We start from the raw sequence: 26,277 nt of genomic DNA, 5'->3' as shown, positions 1-26,277 counted from the left end.
TTGTCTGTGCTTTAAGCTTCTTGGCAGAGGCAATGGGAATTTGAGATTTTGCACAACGTCAAGACCAAATTGGCTTTGGTCAAAAATAATCTTTCTCGTTGTACCTTCATGGCACAAAACAAACAAACAAACAAACAATAAAACAAAATTTTTTAAAAAAGAGCAATTTATTCCAAACAGGGAGAAAACTCAGTCTTTTGTCGTGGATTCAGTAACCTGCTCTCAGTTGTATTTACCACAGGGTCCTCTCTTAGCAGGAATATTTTCTATTTAAACAAATGTAATGAAAATAAAAATCTTGATTTCCTTATATTTCAACTAGGAGATAATACAGATTAGTTATGAATACTAACATTGGAGCATAAGAGTCCGGACTTCAGGTTATTTCTACCTATACAACAGACGTTTGGTGGACTCTTGAGTGCAGCTTTCTGGTTTTATGCTTCAGCTTTTCTATCTGCAAAACAGAAATAAAAAATGTTCTTCAGATATACTTCCACATTGGTAGAAAATACCAGGCATACAAAATGTCACAACATACTGATGGTGAGATAACAATTATACACTAACTTAAATAAATACAGCCATATAAAACTCTTAAGTATAACTAATATAACTGATAGTTTTCGCATTCACTTTGTCTCATTGGATACCCAACTGAATATGGGCAGAAAAGTATTTGTAAAATATATGCTTCAATTTATTCCAGTGTAGTTTTAGAAAGGCTCAGAAACTGTAAGCAGATGATGGTACTAATAGCAAGATTTTGTAAAAATGAAGTTGGAAGCATGCAGCTGCAGAGCTGTGTAGAAGCAGCATGTATGGTGTATCTACTAAATGTTATGCCCCATAGACCACAGCTCACTACAAATCCATCTATCTAGCAATTAGACACTGCAGCCTGAACTTGCTGTTAAAAAGGGCACTGCTACAGATTGTACTGAAACTAATAATTATTCTTACATATGCCAATTCATACCACGTACAGGAAAGCATATCTCAGGAACCAATCACTAAAGGCTTCCCAGTGGTACACAATAGCACCATCAGTTGCATCTGTCTGTAGATTTTTAATGACTGTATTTCATGCTCTCCTGGGGAAAATTAAGAACCACGCTTAGTTTAAAACTGCTTTTTCTTTACACAACTATTCGTGAAACACAAGAGTAAAATTGTTTTGGTATGAATATTGCTGAAACACATGGAGAAATATTTTTATATAAACAAGCATATTTTCTTCCACATTCTCTCTCTCCTAATCAATAAAGTTTACAAAAGGAAACAAGACTGCTTGCTGGCCTGCATGGCAAAAGCAGCAAGAAGATAATCAAATCAATAGGGAAGTGACTTTGAGCAAGTGATTTATATGCCGTATTTTACTTAACTTGCAAAAATATACAAATTAAAAGCATATGATGTACACTTGTAAAAGAGAGAGCTCCACATTTCTTAACATATTCCATTGGACTACAGCAATACCTCTACACATTAGGTTCATACTTGCAATGGAGAAGGAAAAAGATAGCAAATGCTGAAGGGACGTTAATGGACTATCTCTTCACTAGAAAAGAAACTGATGAAAACTAGTAAATGAGAAATGTCTACATCAGCAATCTGATGCTGTTCCTATGTGGGTTCTTGTTAGAATTTAGAAGCAAGATCTATTTTTTTTGAGATTTTTTTTTAATATGAAATTCCAAAGAAAAGCTATGAAGAAGCCAATGGTTCCTGCTGAACTGAAAGATTCTTCTAATCAGCATTAGAAGTTCAAAATGTTCAATATCTATTCAAAGATTTACTAGTTTACCAGCCCTAAGACAGACTTCCTTCAGATGTAAAACCAACAATGCTATCCAGCTGTGCTCCTACATCTATGAGCTGCATAACAGCTAGTTACATGTACCAACCAAAATTGGATGGAAGAAAAAAAACCCTAGATTTAATATTTTTAATTTCCTTGACTTCATGTTGGGGTTGGGTTTTTCCCCTTTACATTAGTCTCACTTGGTTGACCTGTCAGGATATACAGTAGTACTATTATAGCAATTTACCATTAATATTACTATGAGGTTATAAGGTTTTGGAACAGCAGATTCCATTCTAAATGCTCACCTATGACCCAGTTTGGCACATTTAGTTCATCACAGCAGCAGCCTAGAAAACCCATCATACAAATGATTTTGGCACTGTATCATATACCATAGATTTTCATCCACTTAACTCTTTACTGAGCTCTAAAAGTCAAGTATAGCTGAGGCTAAAAAAAAAAAGAAAAAAACTCCAAAAAGCATCCAGTATTAACATGAAGACAACAAGACATGGAAAATTTTACTTCCCTTGGAGACAATTGAGCTTCCTGGCCATACTGCTGTCTTGCATGGGCTCTTCGCCCAGATACCACACAGAAGTGAGGTTCTCAAGGTGCACTTAGAATGGACATTATATTAAAAGGCCTTCTAGGTTCCAGCCTCCCCCCTTAGTCACGTGGCTGGACGGTCTCCCAGGAGGGAAGTATTTCACTAACTGCGAAATGCATTAAATCAACAGTAATCCAAAACACACAACTGATGCTGGAATCAAGTCTAACTTATAGGTCTGTAAGAATTGCAGTGTTTGGCAACTATGACGAAATTATATCTCTTCTGATTGTTAGAATTATGGATTATCCCAAAGAGAAACTGGGTTATATGTATCTTGTCTACCATGTAGACATACTTCAGCTTCCATCACATCACAGTGACAATGTCAACATTTTGTAGTCCCAAACAAAAAGAAAAGTGTAATGATAACCTAACAGCTGCTTTTGCACAACTCTGTAACTAGCATAAGGATGTTTTAAGCCTTGATAGTGTGGATGCTGAGAGAAAAAATCTGAACAAAAGAGTCTCTCAGTCATGGTGCTCTGGAGAGTACTAAACAGTAATGCTGATATGGCCATTATGACTGCAGTTAAGAGTGTGGCTGAGAAACAGGCTCCATGGATTACAGGGTGGTTAGTTAATTTCAGAGCTATCGGTAATTATCATTACAGTGGGAAATAGGAACGAGTGGCTGTAGCCAAAGGTCAAACAAATCTAGAAAATGGTTAACTCAAAATAAGGGTTTGGATCAGACGTCTGTAATTGATGTATAGAGGACTAAAAAAAAAAACCCAGGAAGACAGTAGGATTTTGGAATTCCACTTTCCATTAAACATCCATTTCCACTTTGATATTGAACTGAGATAAGAATTTCTCAAAATTCAAATAACATGGAAAGAAAAATTTCATCAGTATGCATTTCTAAATTCTTTGGTGAATTGAGGAAGTCAGTTGACACTCAAAGTTTTGGATCTAGAACACAGAGTTCACTTGGATACATCCATTTCCTATAATTTAGTGTGGAATTGTATTTCAAAACATGTCTTTTAGCATTCACACACTCCTCTGATTTCATGTATTTGCTTTGAAAAGAAATCCTGCATGTCCTTTCTGTGTAGTGTAGAGACACCCAGTGGAAAAACCAAAGTAGCACAGGAGTTCAATGACATTACAGTAACTCAAGCTCTTAAAAAAAAAAATCGTTTCTGTAACTTATTTACGCTGTGATTTCCAGCCATTTGAGTGTTGCCTCTTGGCTATCAGTTGTAAGAAGTTCTCAGTTTTAAATTTCCACAATAAATATCTGAAATAAACGACATATTTTAACCTTCCCAATAACAATTTGTTCTTTGGGATTTTTTTTTCCTGTGCTTTGGAAGGAAGAGGGCAGAAACCTACAGAAGAATTAAACCTCACACTTTTTTTTTTTTTCAATAATCATTAAAATCTCCACAAAGTGTTTTCCTTTTATATTTTGAACAAAGATTTCACTTTGAAATCTAGCTTCTGATCTGATTTTATCTTCTTTTCCTCTAAAATGTACTTTAATGCAGAAACAGGGAAGATGTTTAACAACAAACATATGCATACTACTTTCTTGAGTGAACCAGAGAGAAGGGCAATATTTACTGGCTTCTGTACAGGAATCAAAACAATAAACTTCTTTTTAAAAAGAAAGCTTCTGCTTAAATACTACTTCAATTTATGTCTTGCAACTAAAGAGATTCTCACAGATCTTTGTAGATTGAGTGGGAGAAATAATCTAAAATACCTAATTTTACATCTCCCTTAGTTTTACATTTTGGAATTTTTCTTTTTAATTGGACAACCATTACTCAGAAAAATGGTAGAGTCCAAATTCTTCTGGCATTATGTTAAGTCTAACATTCTTCATCTGACCAGTGCTGCAGATGAAAAACAAGGAAATAATTATAGCCCCACAATTCTATGGGCAAGCCAACACCAACTTAATGTCCCAGCAACACATGTTTTTCATAAGACATTACACATCGGCAGGATTAATGGATCAAAATTTTGTCCCTCTTCTGATGTCAGAGAGGCAGAAGTGTTTGCAGCAGAAGCCAGCTCTGCACACTCTATTCCAGCTGAGAGCTTTCCATCAACAGAACAAACCTCTGCTGATTAATTACAGCCAGCATCTGGCTCCTCTATATCACCTGAACAGCAAAAGATGTCAGATCAGTGCAGAGGTAGACATCCTTTCATGTAGCAGTTAGTGAAACCAATACTATAGGTTATGCAGTTAATTATTACATATGTAATTCTTTGAATAAATTCTTTGAATAAACTAATAGTATGAATCACAGCATTAAGTGCCAGTAGAAATGTCTGATGGGAAGGTATATCAGGCTCATATAAAACCAAAAAAAAAAACTACACAAAAAAAGACAACAGTTTCTCATTTTAACTGATATTTTCTGATAACTTTGGATATTTAAGTACACTAACTGTCTTTGAATTACTTTAAAGGAACAAGACAGACATGAGAAACACTTGGAATAATCCAGTGTAAAGCTTTGGATCATAGTTTTGGAGAACTATCAAAAATACTTCAGGGATCTAATTTTTTCTCAATAGCAACAGCCAATTTACAGATCACTGTGTAGAATTCTGTTTGGTTTTCCTCTTCATATTATCCAGAACCTGTAAAGAATTGGTTATTATATAACTGCCTCATACAGTTCTAAAATATCCTTCTCAAACTCTGCAGTCAAATTAATTGTTCAAAATAATTGAGAAAAAAGAATTTGTTGTTGATGAGTATTATTTACCCTTTTTGTTCATTTGTGGAACTACATAGAACAGCACAGGTCTATGGATAGATCCTTGTGGGAGTTCATGAGTAACTTCATCATGAACATGCAAAATTTATTCCATATCACTCTGTAAAAAAATGGTATTTCAAATATTCTTCTAACTATTGTTGAACAGCAGCAATGGCCCTTTTTCAATGATCCTCTAAATATGTATACATTTGTTAAAAATAAATCTAAATCTTAATGCATATGGTTTTCTCTTTGACAACTTGATAAGGGGGAAATATGACAGTAATAGGAGTATTTAACTGCAAGTGCATTAAATATGTCTTGTCTCTTTCAATAAGCACAGGTAATCACATATTCAATAAACTTTTTAAATTATTTGATATTGAATGGCTATTTTGAGAGATATGCAAAAACCTTACTCTATATGACTAAAATTCAACAGATTACACTAGCACTGCAGCTTTACAGCTGTATCTCTAGACACCCATTACATTTTGTGAGCTGTTTATACTGTAGCTTTTGATATTCTTAAAGGATTGACAGCATCTATTTTCTTTCAAATAAGGTCATTTTCAATTTAGCAGCATTCAGCAACCTGCAAATCTGAGTCTGTAAGGCACTCTTAAGAATATCACTTTCAGTCCACGAATGTTTTCCAGGTGGTTTTGCAGAGAAGCATGAAATGCAGCTGCTACAAAACGTTTGATGAGACATAAGTAGAACAACATCAAAAGTGCACTTCTTTTTGAGCAAATACATGAAAGCACAAAACTAGCTGACAGTATCACATAATGGAATTCATTTTAACTTGAAGACAGAAATGAAGAGGAAAGATGATTTCAATGGCCATTGCTTGCCACATGCCCTATACAGTACAAAAAATAAAACAACCAGAAACAGATTCTTAACTCCATCATTATATAATCAGACACAAAGCAAGAATTAAGCCTTTCAAACAGAAATATATACACACATAAACACAGAAATACACACACACACACAAATATATACACACATATCTATGTATGGTATCATAAATCAGGACACTGACTCCTCCAAAAATTTCATTTTATTGCAAACAGTAAGGTGCACAAACATACTTTACAATGGCAACTCTCCTCACAGCCTCACCCAGCCTCCTAAAACAAACAGTGGCTGGTATGGTCAACACTGCTCAGTAAGCCTATAAGGCAAGCACAGTACACTTATATTCATTTATCTACTTTGTTAACAACCACCTCCGTCTGTTTCATCAGACATTTATGAAACAAAACACTGGCTGCTATAGAAAATGTCACTTCTCTAGGCAGAAATAATTGATTATTACTGTATTACATGTTTAAATTCCTAGCGTATATTTCTTAATATCATTTATATTTTTGTTCAGAAGATGGAAAGTTTAGATTACCAAGCCAATTTTCTGGATTTCCTATTCAGATTTGGACTTGGTAGACTTGTCTTAGTTACGTACAGAGATGAATCAGATCATCATTTCTGTAATTAAAACCAATTTTTTAAGTCAGTTCCTGAAGAAAATATAATATAGAAATTATCATTGGAGGTATACTATTGTGAACATATTGTTTCAACTTACAGGACAAGATTCTAGAAGGGGAACATACATTGAAAAATTAACATCTTAACTCAATAAACTTGCCAATAATTTTTCACCAAATTTTAATGCATCAGGCTTTATTTTAATCAGAAGTTAAGGCCATTATCATGAAGTAGCTTTGACTGTAGTTCTATCTCCAACTCTGACACGGTCTGCTCATAAGCAACTTAAATAGAGTTTTAGTGTTCATAGACTGATAATACAAGATGATTTTTCCTTACTGGAATCTGAAGAGACAATTGAAACTAAAAGAGTGAGCAGCTTATGCAAAGAATCTTCTGTCATATTTATACCAGTAAATTTTGTACTAACAGAAATTTTATATGCCCATATTTGGAAGAACACTGGTAGTATCTTTCTGGCCTCTGTGAGAGGAAAATCCTCAAGTTTTGCTTCTTACCTTAGGAAGGAAACATACACATCTGATCTACAGAAAAATTTATTTTGCTTGTTGTCCTGAAACAAATGTGATCTTGTTTCAAGCAAGTAAGCTATGGTGCTCTTAGCTTGAAGTTATGATCAGGAAAAATAGTTTTTAAAATTTAAAGTGTGCTTTAACTGTATTTTTTTTCTAATATCTGAATATTTGTTTATTTTCACTTTAACAGAACTTCACTCATATTTGCTCTTCAGTATCACTGCAGTAAGCACTGTATTCCATTTTAGTCCACTAAACTCCTTCAGTACTTCCCAGTGGAAAAAAAAATTGTACTGGACTCATAAAATGAAAAAAAGGTTCAGCTCAATGCCATTTACAGATCTAGTAATTGCTAAACATTGTTAAAGACATTTCAGATCTGTTATATTGCAAGAATTTCTTCCAATAAAAACAGAAACTGAACATACTCAGTTCACTGAGTCACCTACTAAATCACAAAATTTTGGCAGTGTTTCAGTAGCTCTCTCCCTTCTATTGCCACTATCCCTGGGTACTGTTAGATTTCCTGGCAATATCCTTGCCAACACACAGTGGTCTCAAGCCATTCACAAGTTTCTCTTTCTGGTCAAATTCATTCATTCATCTTTTTCCTTTCATGGTTCTTACAGAGCAGCCACAAGAGTAAAAAACTCTATGCCCCAGGCTTGGCATGCATATCCCTTTACTCCTGTCTATATGAACTGGTTTAATTCTTTGTTATCCTACTATCCTACGTGGAGTTTCTAAATTTGGGGGAGTTAGGCTTTGTTTTTCATTTTGCCTTATTTTTTGAGAACCTCAATCATAGTGATATTTTAATCCGCAAGACATAACCAATTATTCACCTGGTTTAATTGAGTCTTGTACCTGTGACAAGTTTTCCATCTGATTAACTTTTCCAAGCTGGTCCCACACAACCATTTATATACATGGAAATTTGGCTGACATAATAGAAGTTCTACCTGCATATGTGCTATTGTAAGTATCATATATAATGTCCTTACGAATTTGTGTGTATTTTACACAAACCTTTTTGCAAGCTGAAAAAAACAGTGTCCCATTTATGGTGCTGAGTAACGACAGAAGGCACTGAAGAGGAGACAACCCTTACACAAAAGCTGAAAGGCAGTACAGAATCACAGCAATGCATTACAGAATGGTAACCAGAAAGAGGATTATAATATTGTTAATCTACCTATATGCTACCTATCATGTTAATCTGTCAATACATACGTGTTCAGCCTGACTCCAGAAAACTATATACAAAGCACTCCTTGATGAGCACAGAAGGAATCTTTTTCCTTGTTGCTATAGGATATTTACACTTTCAAGGATGCCCTGATTGGGAGCAGCACTTAAAATATACCAGCAATATTTCTTTGACATCTGTCACACACATTTCAGCACAGTCCTTTCCAACAACACATTCCCATGAATCATCTACTTAAAATCTACCTCATGTGCCAAAGAGACAGTGATAATGGAAACCTGACAGTTTTTTGGATTTGTTACACTGACGAAACCAGGCAATATGCTAAGATAAATCCAAGCACCTTTAGGAAAAATGAAATGATACAGTTGAATTCCATCTGCGCTACAATTATTTGTCATTTCCTCATGATAAACTACATTATTCACAACACTTCCTATTCCACACTAGGTTAGCAACTCAGCCATCACTGACCAAAAATGAGGGAATATCAGTTCTCATCAGCCCCAGTAGGTCCAGCAATAAAGGCTACAAAGATATTCAGATTCAAGAAGAAACAAACATATTTAGCCTCAATTTAGAAGCTATCATCAATCCTATCTTAGCTGCTAAGCACTGAAACACCTGAGACATTTGAAAAAAAACTTTGTTACTAAACTATTTTAAGATCTTAGTATAAGAATCTCCGCATTAAGCCAGCCAGACAGCTCAGTACCCTGCCTTCAACAGACACCACGAGTGGTTGTAAAGGAAAAAAACCCAAAAAACAAAAAACAACTTGGAATGCTAATTCCAAACTATACTCTCCCAAACTCCAAAGGATACAGCTCAGACTTCTTGACATAGAGGCATTTGTGCTTCCCCATCCTCCAAGAAGTTTCTTTTCACAAATTGCATAGCCACTTTTGGAATTCACATAATATCTACATGATAGAGGGTTCCACAGCCTAACTGTAAGGTGAGAATCACATAGTTTTTCATAAATCTAACACTTGCAACTCTCCTGTGCCAAAATGGCTGAAACTGACTGGAGTTTCTTCTGCAGTGCATGCTACAATGGAACTATACATCATGTACTACACACAAATTGTCAATCAACAATTTGGAGATGATTCTAGAATGGTAGGGGTTGAGGGGGACATTTAGAGATCATCTAGTCCAACCCCCCTGCAGAAGCAGGGTAACCTAGATCAGGTTGCATAGGAACATGTCCAGGCAGGTCTTGAAGACCTCCAAGGAAGAAGACTCCACAATCCCTCTGGGCAGCCTGTGCCACTGCTCCATGAATGAAAACCTGTGGTACAGAATCTGCCATAATACAATTAGATAAATGACGCTGTGGATGATCTGCACATTTAGTGAATAACTAGATCACTATCCTTGAGATGATGAAATGAACTGCACCTGTACCTGACAAATCAGGGAACGTATATGCATTAACTGTAGACTGAAATAAAGAGAGATGCACAAGCTGCAAATATTTTTTAGCAAAGAGACTAATGAGAGGATGATAGTGTGAAAGATCATTTCAGTGAAGGTAAGAAAGAGGACAGACATTTGAATTTTGTTGTTCTGCAAAATTATGAAATCCCAAGATGCAAACTGAAGTCCATTATCTGTAATGATACCCACCGGAAATGCATGCTAGACAAGCCATGCCATCTAAGAAGGTTCCATTACTGCATGAAAAAGATCTGCTTCTTAATTTGAGAACCACCAAACTATGTTTCATGCTACCCTACTCTTGCTAATTTGCTGGAAACCTACTGCAGACACTGCATTCGCTTCATTGTTTTTTAAGCCTAAAATTATATGATCAATAATGAATTTGCCTTGCAAAGGAGATTAACTTGCTGGAAAAGGTCAAAAATTGATTGTCTGTGAAGGACTGAAAAGTCTACATTTTTCAGACTTTTTCCCAAGTTTTTCACAGAAAGGAACAGTGCACACAAAAGCAACCTGGAAAACAACTTGTGGTTTTCATGCGAGATAAAGTACAAGCATTAAAAAGACAGGCAGAGATTGCCATTTTCTGTACCCAGAATAATCACAATTTTGCATGCATGACGACAGCTACTAGTAATTATCTGTTTTTTACCTATACATACACACTAACATTTTATACATATACACTGACATTTATATTCTCATTGCATGCCATTTATTGAATGTAGGTTTTACGTGACATGGCCATGAAGCTCCAAACATTCCAATATATTCAGAATCAAAGTCAAAATGCAGTTTAAAGCAACAGCAATAGCTGTGAACTAAGCAAATTCCCCAGTGAGAGATGATCTCCACAATGAAGGGGCAATGCACATAATATAGATTTTGTATCTCTTTTGTTCACTTTTATGGTACAGTTATTTTGTTTTACTTGTTAATTACAAACATCACGATCTTTTTATTCTGCTTATAAGTTTCTCCACCTCAATTTAAATACAGTTGCTTTAAGTAATTCTAAGAAACCAATAAAGACAATTTATAGAAACAAGAACCTTGGTTTTCCTTTAGTGTTGTCTTTTTAATTGGATGAATCTATAATTTACTTATTTTTACTTCAAGAGAAAATAAATCATAAAATGGCTACATATTAACAATGAATACACTGATCAATGAGAACAATCTCTTTGACATATGATGCTGATGCAGGTTCTTGAAGTTGGTGCAGTGAGTGGAACTAGTACATCAACAATGAATTCACATCAGTGTATCAGATGAGCTGCCCACAAACTTTGTGCTATACCACACCAATCTCAATATTACTTAGTAGCAGTGGTTGTATGCAAAAAAGATTACCTGTTTCTCCAAATGTCTAGGTTAAGAATAAACAGAACTCCCTGGATTCTGTTTTATCAATACCAAATGCAACAGTAGTAATAATAATAGTTTACATGGCTTTGCCTACAAAACCTAACGTGTATTTTTTTTGTATACTCATCTCATTACAGTAATCTCTTTTAACTTTTCATGCACATTTCATTTTCAGTTTGCATGATTTCTATCTGAAAGATTTGAAAAATATTTTTTCACTAGTCTGGGACATGATGTTTTTCATCCTCAGATAGCTCTTTGTTCTGAGGAACTAATGCATTTATCATATATGAAACAACATACACATAAAATTTGGATTTTTTTTAATCTGAACCTACAGAAAATAATATCTGAAGACTTTGAGATCAATACATAACGCTTCTTACCTCCTCAAATTTGTTTAATGTGTCACAGATTCTTTGGAATGAAATTAAAGCAGGCTGCTACCACTTTACCTGTGGGGATAATTCATAAAATCATTCTGCTCTTTTTATTCATAAACGAAGACCATGGTACCTTCACAAAAGTCTTTACTCTTGACTTAGTTAAGGATTTCATAGGTCTCTTATTTAGATAAACATCTTCTAACTTCTCACCTGCCTTCAACATTACTTACGACAGGTACATACTATGAAAGAAATTTTAGTGTCACATTAGTTTTCACAGAAAAAGCAAGTGCTTTGGGGAAGTGTGAGGCATTTCTAACTCCTTTCAGTTGACTGCTGCATGATAAAGCTTTTGTCTCCTTGATGATTTTGAGAGTCAGTAATGTTGATTGCCTAGCCTGCTATACCATGAACACTACAGTGAAAGGGGATGAACATCTGCAGTTTTCATTAAGCTCTGCAGGAGGAATAGACATCAAGAATTGCTGATAAACAACTGCATATTTTCCCAAGCACTTAGAAAAGGGTATCTCCAAAGAACATGCACCACGTTCTGTCATTTTAAATATAGAAAACAATTGTTAGTAATTGAGGAAGATGCAAAGGACAGAAAAGCAGATATATCCCAAAAGTGTCTTTTGTGGAGGACTTTCCTCTGAAAGGTTCAACTTTATCACAAGGAAGTGGACTACCTCATGAAAGGGAGATCTTCTTCAAGTATTATATATTCTTGATTCCAATTTTCGAAAGGTTTGAAAAGGTGCAAGTAGTAAGAAATTATTCTCCCTCCCATAAAACACTAAAAATAAAAATCTATTGGGAAGTAATTTCTACAACTATATGAATACTGTATCAAACAAACACCTGATAGATGGCATGCCTTAAAATCACTAACTAATGAAGTGAAGGTCATCACCAACTAAAAGCTGAAACTAAGCTATACATTAAAAATTATTGCCAAGATTATAAATCAGACTGTGCAATATGGAGTCTGCGGAATCCATATGGCTAGTGTACAAGAAAAACTCCATCTTCTTTGGTACTTATCAAGTCAGATGATTGTATAGAACTGTGAAAGTTCTCTCAGCTTATTTCAAGATACAAAGTACTGCAGACATATGCTTTCAAAGGCCTTCTAGACAAAAAAAAACTCAGCCATTTTATAACAGAAGTGCTATTAGATGTAATTCAGTTCATAGCATGCATCAAGGTTGAAAGTAAAAAAGCTAATCTCTGTCCAGAACTATAACCCTTTCTCCAGAATGCATATTAACAAATGACACAACTATGAGAAAAGTTGACACGTTTCCTGCTCTACAATGGGGAGATTGAATCCACTATATTCTCCACCAGCTCTGTAGGAACAGTTCTGTATATGTTTCATCCTGACCCTCCAGGTCAAATTACAAAATAGCAGGCATTTCTTTAAAAACTATGAGAACTTGAAAACAGAAAAAAAAAAATCTAAACAAAGATGTTGCTAGCAAGCATCATTATTGACATATAGATTTTCATATCGATTAGTACATAAAAATATAACATTGCCTGTTACAGAAAGAGATCCAATTGCTTTATGCACTTCACACGAGGTTATACATTTTTTAAAAAGTATCAGAAGTAAAAATAAATTTTTTTCACCATCACTTTACACTTCAAATTAGAACTCCTCCTGTTGTCTTTAATGTGGTACAAATCTCACTTATTGAGATTTTACCTTTCTTTAGTAGTATTACCTGAACTATGATGACTGTTCCTATATATACACGCCTTTAGACATTTATGTGCTTTTCTACATATGGAACTGTTCACTATAAGCTAGGGAGGACTTTGCAGTGCACTCATCAGTCCATCCTAACTCCCTTTTTGGACACTCTTTTACTATTCATCTGGCACAAAACAGTCTACTCTGATTTCTAGAAGAGTATTTAAAAGGATGTAATGGAAAGCCAACAGACTAATTTTGCAAGCAAGATATTTCTCTATATTACCCTCTGAAACTCACTCCAATTCTCCAATTACCCAGGTTACACATTTTGTTGTTCTATACACACCACAAATTGCACACATAGCAACCTACGTAAATATTTCCTTTTTCCCCCACCCAAAGTCCCTATGCACAACCTACCTGAGCTGGAAATAGTCTGTGACAAAGCTTTGTGTGTCCTTTCCTACATTTCTTTTGACTTCTACTGTCCTCTTTTCCTCTCCACATTGCAAGGGCACACCATAATCTACACAATAATCTTCTGTCTATCTGTTGGACATTACTTCAAATTTCTCTATTTCTTTCAGGTGAGACCGATACCTTGGCTGGGGGGGTTTTTTGAGCTTGCACTGCTGCATCATTTGGTCAAGAACTCCCATCTCCTATCTCAGAGTTGTTCATATATTCTAAACGTAGTGGAAATGAGTTCACTGTAGTTTCCACACTAGCTCATAATAGACTTTTTTCACCTCATGGTGGGTGAACCCAACATCCTTAAGATTTCAGTATCTGTCTTTACTCGGCAGAGTTTTTAAAGTAAACATGAACATTTTAAGATCATAATTGAAATCCACTAGCAGATACTAGGATTTCCTTCAGATATGGAGCCACATGAGTATATTTCCTCTTCATCTTAAGTTCAAGTCCAAGGTCTTGTTCCCCTAAGATCAAATATATGCAAATTAAAGACTGTAAATTTTAGACTTTTTTTTTACTCTTGTTTCCATATGTGAACAATGAGAGCAGTTGTCAGACTGATATCAGTAAGAATAAAAATCAATGCATTCAGTTTTCTTCTTTGCTCATGCTTTCTAGCACACCAATACTTTTACATGTGATATTAACTTGCTTCCTTGTTTCAAGTATGAGATATATTTGATAAAAGTTAGAAGCATCAACTGCTACCTGAATAACTGCTTCTGTATGTTCATGGCTGTGCAACAATAACAGAACCTTTTCCTAAGTCTGTGTACAATTAACTTCAGATACATGGCTCATCAAGACTCTTCTAAACAAGAGTAATTTTTCAAAGACCAAAAGATTTGCTGTGCAGTTTTTGCCACTAATTTATTTCTAAAAAACATTTCACTTGTGTCTAGATCTACTACCCACTATTGACTTATCTTCAGGCATCCCTTATAGGCACCTCCAACCAGTTCCAATAATTCTTGCTAGAAAATGCAGCATGCCTTGACATTTCTTTTGAATAAAGAGAACTGCTTAAGAATTATCTGATAATGTCTCCTGGACTACTTTGTACCATATATTTTACTGAACCTAAAAGGAGCTCAATTATTTTTATTCTAGGCAACCTTGAAGGTAACCCAACAGATCATCCATCAAGATAAAAACCACATACAATTGACTAAACACCAATAGGTTTGCAAATTACAGGTCTAGAGACACTTGGTATTATTTTAGCAGGAGTTTCAAGTGTCTAAGGGATATCGGGTGGCATTTTTTTCTCCTTTGGTCTAACTCCTAGTAAATGAACAGTTTGAGTGCTATCCTAAGAACTAGAGAAGTATTAATATATTGTTGATCCAAGTGAAGGCTAAGCATTAGTATCTTCCCTAAGTAAGGTAAATGCGGTAGGGAGAACATGATGACAAAGTTAACGACCCAGTGCAGTAGTATTTAAAACAGATTTGGCGCTAGCTTAATCACACTAATTGCTGTATTGGACAAACTGAAGAACAAGGAATACATTGTCCCTGAAAGTCCTGAAGTAGCATCTTGTCCATTATCTTTAGGATGCAATGACATTCTTGTTCTTCAGGTAACTGGAACTTTGAGTGTACTTTGCTTGTCCTGCCATATCAGCCATGAATTATTAATCTAAGTAGCCTCAAATTATTTTTTTCATACTCTGAGGAGTACTTTTAACAAGGCAATTTGTCTCTTCCCTTAATTACAGCAATACTGGTCAAAGACTATTACTGACTTGGTATAAGATGGTAAGAACAGGAGAGACATCATCTAGCACTACTGCCCTAAGATGACTGGCACTTAGCTTAAAATGCATGCATTCTTCCCTTTTAAAAAAAATCATCATGAAGGAAGTAGCTCTATCAGAGAGCACCAGCAGCATTTCCCCAAAAAGTAACTACACACACTTCAGTTCCACCATGGTCAAGGCAGTCTGGGAAGTTCACAGAGTCTTTTAATATTAAGTTTCAGGATGATTTACAGCAGCTGCACTGTGGTCCTAAAGAAGTCTATCACGGAGTACCACAGTAGTCTCATTCTAACCATAGCTAGCTGAAAAGCCCATGATGGTTTGGTTTGTAAGGATTTCATTCTTTTTTCCCTACAGTCTCAAGCTAAGTATAGCCTGAGACTTTCCTCCCCCAAGACTATCTAGGTCTCCTGGGAGCTCAAGCAGCGCATGAGAGCTACCATAATTCCTGGAAGCCTAGTAACAAAGAATGAGTACATTAAAGAAGAGAAATTACAAACAACACTGTCTTGCTATTAAGATCATCAAGTCCAATCACTAATGTAACACCCTAGACACTAGCTTATTTTTCCTCTTCACTTCATAAAAATCAACCAAGTTTGCGTATACAACTATCTACATGTTGTTTGAGTAACAAAGATAAGAAGATTTTAATTGTATCCAAGGTCATGGAACTGAAGTGGGCAACAAGGCTTCCAGATTTTTTTCTGCTTACACTATCATATTATGTTTTCTTTTTGCAAGCATTATCTCTTAAGGGAAAGAATCTGCTGTCAGCAACTGCACTATTTTCTGCTAAGTCATTCCACCACCTTGCAAAGACATTTGAAAACATAAAAGTGATTTACAACAACATTTTACACAAAATGCTGCACTAGTTATATGAGAGATGAGCACAATATATCAATATGCAGAGTAGGAAAGCTCCTGCAAAGGTATTAGCAAAAATCTATAGGAGTTCCACAGAGTCACAGCAGGCCTAGGACCTCAAAGACCCTTATGATTTTAAATAGTAATACATTCTGATGAAACAGTAATCAAGCTTAGGACTTGACAAATGCTCTGTGAAGACCCCCTATATGAAGAATTAAGAATTAGAAAAATTCAAGTGGATTCACAATACAGGTTGTGAAAACTGTATACAACACACATAGCAGCCTCTTCAGACAAGACGTACTTCTGCCTTGTACTAGCCAGTAGAAGGCACAACATTGTTTTCTAGAAACGGATTCAGTTACTGATGGAGGCTTAAAAAGCCAAGATGACACTTGCTTCAAAGGGAGAGTTTACAGACTTCAGAAGAATAACTGTGAAGATGACCTGAGTTTTCAGAGCCATCCATGCCAGCACGGAAACATTAATAGAAGCAGCCCATACATAAACAACCACTTACACTGAAAATACTTCCCTTCTCCCTTGTTTCTATATTTTATTTCTTATTTATGTACTTCCTCTAGTTTCTGCTTATCCCAACTATTTTGTACTTGCCAGTGGCTATACACAGATGTCATAAAATACTGAATGAATTAACTGCTGAGGTGAGAATAAGTGCACAATTTGCAGGGTATCTATTACTACAAGTGACATATTGCAAAGGACATCTACACTTCACAGTCAGAGGGCACAAGTTTTAGGAACATCAGCAAGACGGGGTGGGGGGGGGAACCCAAACAAACAAACAAAACTTGCAAAAAGACATAAGTAAGCTCATTCTTCAAGTACTGAGATGATTACGGATCCCAACAATATCATTAACATAAATTCTCTAGGACAAAAATCACACTATAGAATTAGAGTTCTTATGTTCTTACAGTTAATATCTATTGAATTCATCCTGAAGCAGTTACATTTTCAGTGTATCAGCTGCACAGAGGGAAAGTTTATGCAATAAAAAGGAGAGGATTGCAATCCCTGTTCTGTCCCTTTTAATTCTAGCTTTTCAAATGACATGAGGAACCCAGGTGGAAAGATACGCTCTGCATGTCTGCCCATGTGGCAGAGAGGAAAATGTAATTGATTATTCTTATTAAGGAAACTGTTTTTTCCAGAAGTATCAAGTTTATTCAGTTTCATCTTCAAAATGAAATATGCAGTGTAGTTAAATATTCTATATTTTATACATAGCTTGAGCTTACTATTACAGTATAGCAATAATGAAAAACACAATATTAACAGAAAATTAATGGAAAGAGAATGAAGGATACTGGGATCAAAAACTCAGATCTTTAAATGCTGATAATTCATACATTGTCACTGCTTCTGTCTGGGAAAAAAAAAAAAAAACAGAAAACAAAACAGTTCAGGGTGGACTCAAAGCCATCAAAAAGGCAGATTATCCAGAACAATATATGTTCAGCATTAAGAGACTCAAATAACGGCTTCAGAGACAGTTTTACAGCAGTCTAATAATTCCTCTTCAGTGTTTAATCAATCTTTGAAAAACGTTATTTTGTTGGTACCCAAATATTGGATATATCCATACCCTGGATATGTTTGCCTTGTAGTATTTGTAAATGTATCAGAATCTGTCAAAGCTAGGGTTCAAGAATGATATAGAACCATATGAGGAATTTACCCAATCTAAGTGATGCTCAGATCTTTATATTTTGGTAAGAGTCAGAAGAGAACTCTACAGTTGTATCCCCAAAGGACATATGCTTTTCATCAGTATATCAGGAATCTACTAACGGCTATGCAAATCAGGCAACTTACTATCCACTTATGTAATTTCCATGCAGAAACATAAATTGTGTTAGTTTTTTTTTTTTTTTTAATTATTAGTGTAGTCAGGTGTCACCTGAGAAGCAGCTTTAGAAAACAAGCCTTAGGCAAAAAATACAAAATCAACATGTGATGCTGTCAAGCAATGAAACATAGCTGAAATTTGAAGGCAACTGTCACTTTCCTACTCGTGGAAAGCTACTAACCCAAAGTAACAGAAGGAGTTTTAAGAAGCTATTAGTGAAATTTCTGTCTCCTCAGAACAGCTGTAATTGATGAAAGAGAGCAACTTGACAAAACACAGCTCAGTGGTTCCAGAACTTAGATTCTGCCTCTCAACATTAAATAAGTGAAGTCTGATGGGACCAGTCACATTACAGCGGAAAAGCAAGTGACAGCCAAAACTACTCTATTGACTTTTTTTTTTTAAACTTGCTCTCAAGAGCATGTCTTGAAAAGCTTCAAGAGGAGAATCTGTAAACAAGCACTTTCTAAAGTCTATTAGCCTAATAAACATTGTAATCTATTTCGAGTTCAAGTATTTGGAAGCTTCCCTCATACCATTTTAATCTTCATTTCTCTGATGAGGACTACAGTGGTTCTTGTATCTGGCTAACAGCCTGGAATAAAATCTAGTAACAAAAAAGTTGGAGAAAAGACTGTGAAGGAGTCTCTTGAAATTTAGAAATGGGTAGAATAGAGACAAAATGTTCAGGGTGGAAGTATAAGCCCAGAGGAACCAAATCTCTACTCTCTCCATAACAACTTAAATTATGAAAGGTTTAAAGGGTGCAGAAAGGATCTTAAAGAAATATCCAAGAAAACACAGAATTTCATCATCAGCTGTTTCCTGCTTACCTTGCTGCTCCACACTGGAGACTTTTTGCACAGTTGCATAAAAGCAGGTGCCTCAAGTCTAGCATGCCTCTTCTTGATCTCTATTAGATATACAAACAGCCAAGTACTGATTTCTTCTTCTCTGTTACAAATGAGGGAATGTGTATGGTGTGTTTGGTCAACAGTAAAGGGTCATGTTGTAGGTGGGGACTGTTCAGGAACACCCTCTCCATGAGTCACAACCATCTAAAGCATGACACAAATGATATCCAACATCACTTTAATAGCTTTAACAGAGGACTTTAATAGCTAGCATAGGCTTGTTGCTTTGGCAGCATTTGAAGTTTGACTGAAGCATATTCTGAAGAAGAAAGCTAGTCTTTTTTGTTTAGAAGGCTTGCATTTTCTCACAACTAACTTTAACTGGCTTGTTTTCAGCTGGACCATGTCACACAATGAGACCATTCAGTACATAATCTCACATTAGAAACAAGTTAAGCAAATACCACCAAGATGGCATGTGGAAATCCCTGTTAGTGATGAAAAAACTGAAGCTGTAACATAAACAGAATGAGAGAAGCGCATATTCCAGGATCCTAACAACTGCTGCTAATATCTGTAAGAAAGGTCTGCAGCAGCAACGTAAACAGGAAGCAGCACCAATGATTGGAAAGTCTCTGAAAGGAGTTCCGGACATCAGACACCTTGCTATAGCTTTTCCCAGTACCTGATGTCAAACACTTCAAAGAAAAGAATGAGACACTATATGAGATAAATATGGGAATAAGCTACTTCGGTCAAAAGTCTCAGCTTAATTCCTACTGCTTAGAGAATTAGACACGATTGGTTATATCACTGACTTATTTTAAAGCAAAAATTAAAACTCTCTTCTTAGTAAAAAACATCTAATTGCTTCTGTCACTGATTTTTTTTGTTGTTGTTCCAGGGCAATAAGACGGAAGGAATCCAGTGCCTAAGGAATAATTGTCTATTTCCTCTAAAAACAGTAGCCTAGAATGTGAGAATTTTACTATGAAAGCATGAAGTCTAAAATTGTGTGATTTCCAAAGCCTTTTAAAAGAAAAATAGTCTTACAATGCAGCTTTTAGTTGTTTTTTGTTTGAAGGATGACAATCCCCTTCTGCATGGAAGTGTCTTTCTGTCAAGACCGCACAAAGGGCTCCTTGATACCTGTTATCATCACTAATTTTCATTGACATAACATGTTTTTGTTACCAAGGCAAATGTAAAATTTTGCACTCCTTAATCCATTTATGTTTTTATGTATTTCAACCATCATTATCTGTCTTCTCAGATACGTAGGTATTACTACCTATCTGGTTTTATGCCTGACTTTGCTTATAAAAGAAATCAACTTTTCTTACTGTCCTCTGTATTACTATAATGTGTCTCTTTTTTTTGTGATGCAATAATTAGTACTCAATGTACTACTCTGAGGAAGAATTTAACATGAAATTTTATCATCTCATTGCTTTTTCTGACTTGCACTCTTTCCCTCTGCCAGCAAAGCTCTGCTTCATGCTGCCCAGATTGCTCAACAAACTTAAATTTTACCATAGTTACTGATGAATGAAATTAGTACCTATCAGTTCTTCACAGGCCAGTTGTTTTTTTTTTCTTCCTTGAACATGAAATACCTGACAATTCAATTGCAATTAATTGTCAACATAAATAAGTTACTGAGGATTCTTCTCAACACCCTGAATTTGTTCCTTCCAAGCTTAAAAACTACCTATTTAAGCCAGGCAGGAAAGGAAGAAGTTTTGACATCATGGTAATACAAATATAGAGAACTAAAAGCATGGTTTTGTCACCCAGTCTGATGGAGGTGACAAAAATATTAAATAAGTTCAGATACAATTGTCTTAGTGAGGGCTAGCTCTGCTTCTGATAGCACTGAGACAGTGTATTTTATGTTCTAGATTACAAAGTATAACACTATCTTAAATCAGAAAAGAAAACACAAAATGAAATAAATACCATAATAAAGAATTTCAGCTGTATTTTAAAAACAGATTATTTAGAGTCTCTGAGGTCATTGACACAACATGTTTTTGTTAGCAAGGCATAAGTAAAACTTTGCACTGCTTAAGCTATTTACGTTTTTATGTATTTCAACTACCATTATTTATCAACTATCATGTGATAATGACAGAAGCAAATATGATATTCACATAAAAGTTAAACAGGGATGAAGTATATGTTCCCCAATCAGATATCACATAACAATTCTTTGATTAACTACAAAAAGTGCCATATGTGCCTATATTGATTTCATATGGTAACTCAAAACTGGTTTTGCAAGCCATGAGAAGACATTGTACAGTATGTCCTAATAATCTCCTGCAAAATGTGGACTTCTTCTAGCAGTGTGTTGTCCCAGATTACTTCGACAGCTTCTAGGGGATTTTTCCTACCAGAAGACCATTGTTTTAAATAGAGGTTTAAATCTTTCAGTGCAGAAAATCTAGTTTTGCAATGAATGTTTTGGTATGACTTTTGGCTTCCCTTTTACATTTAGTAAAGCCAAGAACAGTGGTGTTGCATACAGAGAAATATCAACATCAGAAGCAATAAGAATAAAGTAAGAACGCTGCAACCTCAATGCAAAGTGCTTTTAAAATCTCTACAGAATCCTGTCAGCATTTATTCCAGGCTTCAAAGCATATACATCTTCCCAAACACCCTCCAACAATTCATAATTACATGCTTTTTAAATATGTACACTGCTTGCACCCATTTAAAGGTTTTTCAATTGCATTAACATATTCCATTAAAGTACTAACTTTTCAAGACATAAAGATATATTAATACTCCTAAACAACCATAAGAGTGCTTCAGAACAATGTAGCAATTATCACTATTTTAGTCACCTAATAGGTTATAGAATTCACTTCATCCACTTCCTCCTCACAAGTACCTTAACTGCTATTTTTATCTTGGCTATTAAGTCTGAAACAGTTAAAAGAAATTTCAACAGCTAAAGCTGTAGATCAAGTATCAGAGATATCTCTAGGAACACTTAGAGCCTTGTTTAATCCATCACTTTACTTGCATTGCCCTTTCTAATGCAGTAATGGCCATTCTCAAAATTTATGTTAATCTTGTAATATATCATTTCCATTGACAAGTCTACATTTCTGGCTGTTACACTGCAAAAAAAAGGGAAAAAACAAAGTTTCATTTGATGAAATCTGGTATGATTCCAGGACTGTATATCCATATTACATCTTTCCCATCTGCAAAGTTCAAGCCAGCTGACAGTCCTCAGAGTGCACAGCATATGAACTGAGAGCTAATAACCCTGGGCTCATGCTGCAGGAGGGCTCCAGCTGCTGTGCAACTGCAGCCTTGGTTCATCAGGAGGGAAGTCACTTTTAGCTCAAGAGTAGTATGTTCAAGTGTCCACCTCAAGACTCCAAATGCAGATACAAAACTCCAAACGTATACTAAAGTAAATAAGCATCAAGAAACATTCTTGCTCACCCAATCATAAATGCAGATGCAACTCATGCATATCCAGCAGAAAACAGCACTGTCTACATCCTGGCTGCATATATTTTCAGCACAAGTGCCATTTCAGTTGAATACATAAAACCACAAAGTATCTCAAGTTGGTAGCGAGCTATAAGGGTCACAGAGTAATAAACAATTAGGTGAGTTAGTTTTTAGTAATGCTATTCACAATTATATTAAAAGGACTAACATCAACCAATAAATACAACTCATGTATAAACATCTCAGTCCATAAATATTCAGCAAGTCTCCCAAGAACTACAGCTGGAGATAGTCTAATCATCAGTAAAATTGGATAAGGCTGTGGGACAAACTTTCTGATAAAAACAACCAAAGGTAGGAGCACAACAGACAGCAGCCAGCTCTCTTAAAAAAACCCATGCATACAAATGAGAAAATAAGAACTTGAAAAATACTGAGTGATCCACATTTCTCTTTTTTCATAAACATGTATCCTCAGCACAGACGTTCCCAAAACTCACTCCTAAAAACCTTTCCAGTTATGGCTTCACACAACTGCCCCAGCTACCTCATGAGGCACTGCCCACACAAGGCTCACCTGAGCATCAGTGAGGCCACAGGATTCCATTACTTATTTTGTGTTGTCGTTGTCTCAAACACAAAAAATAAATACAAGCATAGAAACATGTAATCATTTCAACAGGAAAAGACCTTTAAGATCATCAAGTCCAACCACTACCCTCACCCTGCCAAGCCCACCACTAACTCATATCCCTCAGCACCTCAGCTACTTGGCTTTTAAATACATCCAGGGATCAGGACTCCACCACCTCCCCAGACAGCCTGTGCCAGTGTCTAACAACTCTCTCAGTGAAGAAATTCTTCCTAATCTCCAATTTGAACCTCTCCTGGCACAACTTGAAGCCATTTCCTCTCATCCTATCATTTATTACTTGGGAGAAGAGACTGATCTCACCTCACTACAACCTCCTTTTAGGTAGTTGTAGAATGATTATGTCTCCCCTCAGCCTCTTCCTCTCCAAGATAAACCACATCAGGTCTCTCAGCTGCTTCTCATCAGATTTCTCCAGACCCTTCCCCAAAAAACAACCACCCAAAAAACCAAAGACGTTGTGACCAACGTGAAAGAAAGTTTACAATGTAATTAAAGGAAGCAGAGCATTACTACACGCTTAGCCTGCCACCTGATGGATATTTATAGTATTGCCACTACTCAATAACCACGCAGGAAACGAGAGTATTTCTTCACTGTGGTGCTTTTCATCGATTACTGAACATGCTTTTTTTCTGCCTGTACGGAAAATTTAACACACTATTCAACCTATGTAGGGGGAGCGTGGAGATTCTTTCTAGACTCTCATGCAACTTCAAATTGAAGAGCAACGATTTCATTCTACAGAGGGATTAAGTCTTTATTACTATATGCATGCAACATAACATTGAGAAGCATATATACAATGTAACATTTACAGACAGTTACGGCTTTCTGTAAGAATATGCTGTTACCTAAAGAGATGTAAAAGTACAAGATAATCCTTTGGCATTTCTCCAGCATAATTTGTTTGCAAACTGTTAAATGTATGTTTGGAGTTTTGTGTCTGAATTTGGGATCTTGAGGTAGGCACTTGAACATACTGCTGTTGAATTGCTCGAACTCCTGCTATGTTAACTCATGCAAGACATTAACTGCATACACAGCATGACTTCAGGTGGAATAATTATCTGCTCATATTCAGTTTGACTATTAGGTTTCCATCTAAAGCACTATGAAAAGTTTGGACTGTGATATTTGTTTTAACACTAGGAGGAGTCAGTTTGTGTGTATTTTCAATACATGACAAAGTTCGCAATACCTCCTTTGTCTCTGCTTATCACCATTATCTTCCCACTGTCATTCTCCTTCTTTTTGTTTTCTCCTTGGTAAATGTCATATAATAGCTTTTTAACCATAAAATAATTAGCTGTTTTGTCTCAAAGCCTAGTGAAAAGAAAACAAGGTATAGTTACAAAAAACATCTAAAAACAAGACTATCGTTTTCACATGTTAGCATACTAATACAAAGGTACACATTTGTCATCTACTTTCCCGGAGTACTGATATTTTCATATTATTTTTAAAGTAATATTTTCACTTTCCATAAAAACTTAGTATTTATGTAACAATGTTGCTTAATACATGATATCAGATCTACTGTGTATTCTAAAAATTAAAAAGTACACCAATACATCTTTCTTCTAGATTCTTTTTCCATGTATCTAACTTGACCGAGAATCTACTAACAATGGTCAAGTTACTTAATGACTGAATCTGTTGACTATTATTTGAAAATTATCACCATAAACACAGCTAATTAATAAAAGGGATGGATGTTGTCCCTGAAAAATTTCAACATACTGCCTGCATTTATGCCTATTATGCACTGTACAGCAATCATTTTCTAAACACTTTTGTATTCCTCCATTTCTGAATGGTAGATTACCTGGCTTTTATACAAAATAAATATTTATCATTAGTATACATTGTTGCTTTTCTTTCACAACTGTTTTCAGTTGTTTGCAAGAGTTTACTTCTAGAACATTGAACATTTATAAACACATGTCAGTTGCAAACAAATTCTTTCCTAGGGCACAACTACAATGTCAGAGATGTATTACAATTTCAACCTCAGACAACACTCTGTTGTTAAAAGGTTTAGCAAAAGATTTCACCTTGTTATTATTAGGAATGAGTCTTGCAAAGACAGAATTTAAATGTTTTTATAGTCAGTTTTCTTACTGCTTTTTTCCCAGTAGAATTACACTTCCCTTCTCTACCACTTTTGGGTTGTTTTTTTGGTTTTTTGTTGTTTTTTTTAAGGCATTATATTAAATTTGCCTACATAGCTATATAGTTACTTCCAATTTATGTGCATGGATTCTCCATGGGAAGACATGCTAGCCACTATTTGCATAGCAAAGTTCTTATAAAAATAAAATAAATTAAAACAAATGCTCGACTTTGGCCCAACATTCTCACTAACACAATGAGGACATACACAGCTACATACTCAGCATACAAAAGGTACAAAAAGGTCCCTTGGGAAAAAAGTTTTTTAAAAAGAGCTGTGTGTGGCCATGTTTCTAACATTATACTTTCAATATTCCACTAGAGAAAACCACAGGGATGGACAAGGCTCTTCTCAACAACTAGAGGCGGTGATAACTTTTACATAAGATCCCAAAGAAATCAACTTCAGAAGACTACCACCAACACTTTAGTTTTCGGGAAAGTTCTGCTGGCATACTACTAATGGCAGCTACTGTCGCGGGTCGTGAAACCAACCACCTGCCAAGCATAGCATAGAATCTCCAACACAGCGTTAGACAGTAGCGAAACTACTAAAATCAAAATATATTAGGAGTGAACCAAAGCCCCCCTCTCTGAGAGAGGTGACACCCCACCTGAACACAGCCCGTCTCAGGCGGACCAGGGCTGCTAAGGAGGAACACTCGCTAGCATGGGTTTGCATGCCGCTACAATTCCAGCGCCCAGGCACCCAGGAAACCGTCCAGGGACGCCACAGCCGTGCCGGGCTGGCCGTGCCGGGCTGGCCCCGCCCCGCGCCGCCACCGCCGAGTCTCCTGGCTCCCCGTCAGCCGGAAGGCAGCAGCCAGCAGCGCACAGGGC

General features: G+C 35.9%; 1 long non-coding RNA gene across 1 annotated transcript; it reads right to left on the bottom strand.

The window, feature by feature from the left end:
- Positions 1-220: 220 nt before the first annotated feature.
- On the bottom strand, positions 221-26,190 carry LOC133626862 (uncharacterized). The gene is made up of 3 exons (XR_009819807.1): positions 26,052-26,190; positions 24,464-24,588; positions 221-457 (listed from the first exon to the last, which is right to left on the bottom strand). It is a non-coding gene; the product is annotated as an uncharacterized LOC133626862 (long non-coding RNA).
- Between the last annotated feature and the right edge of the window lie 87 nt (positions 26,191-26,277).

This window comes from Colius striatus, chromosome 15 (assembly GCF_028858725.1).
Source record: "Colius striatus isolate bColStr4 chromosome 15, bColStr4.1.hap1, whole genome shotgun sequence".
Lineage (NCBI taxonomy): Eukaryota > Metazoa > Chordata > Aves > Coliiformes > Coliidae > Colius > Colius striatus.
Note: the sequence above shows the minus strand (reverse complement) of the source record. Positions and strands in the feature narration are given on the sequence as shown.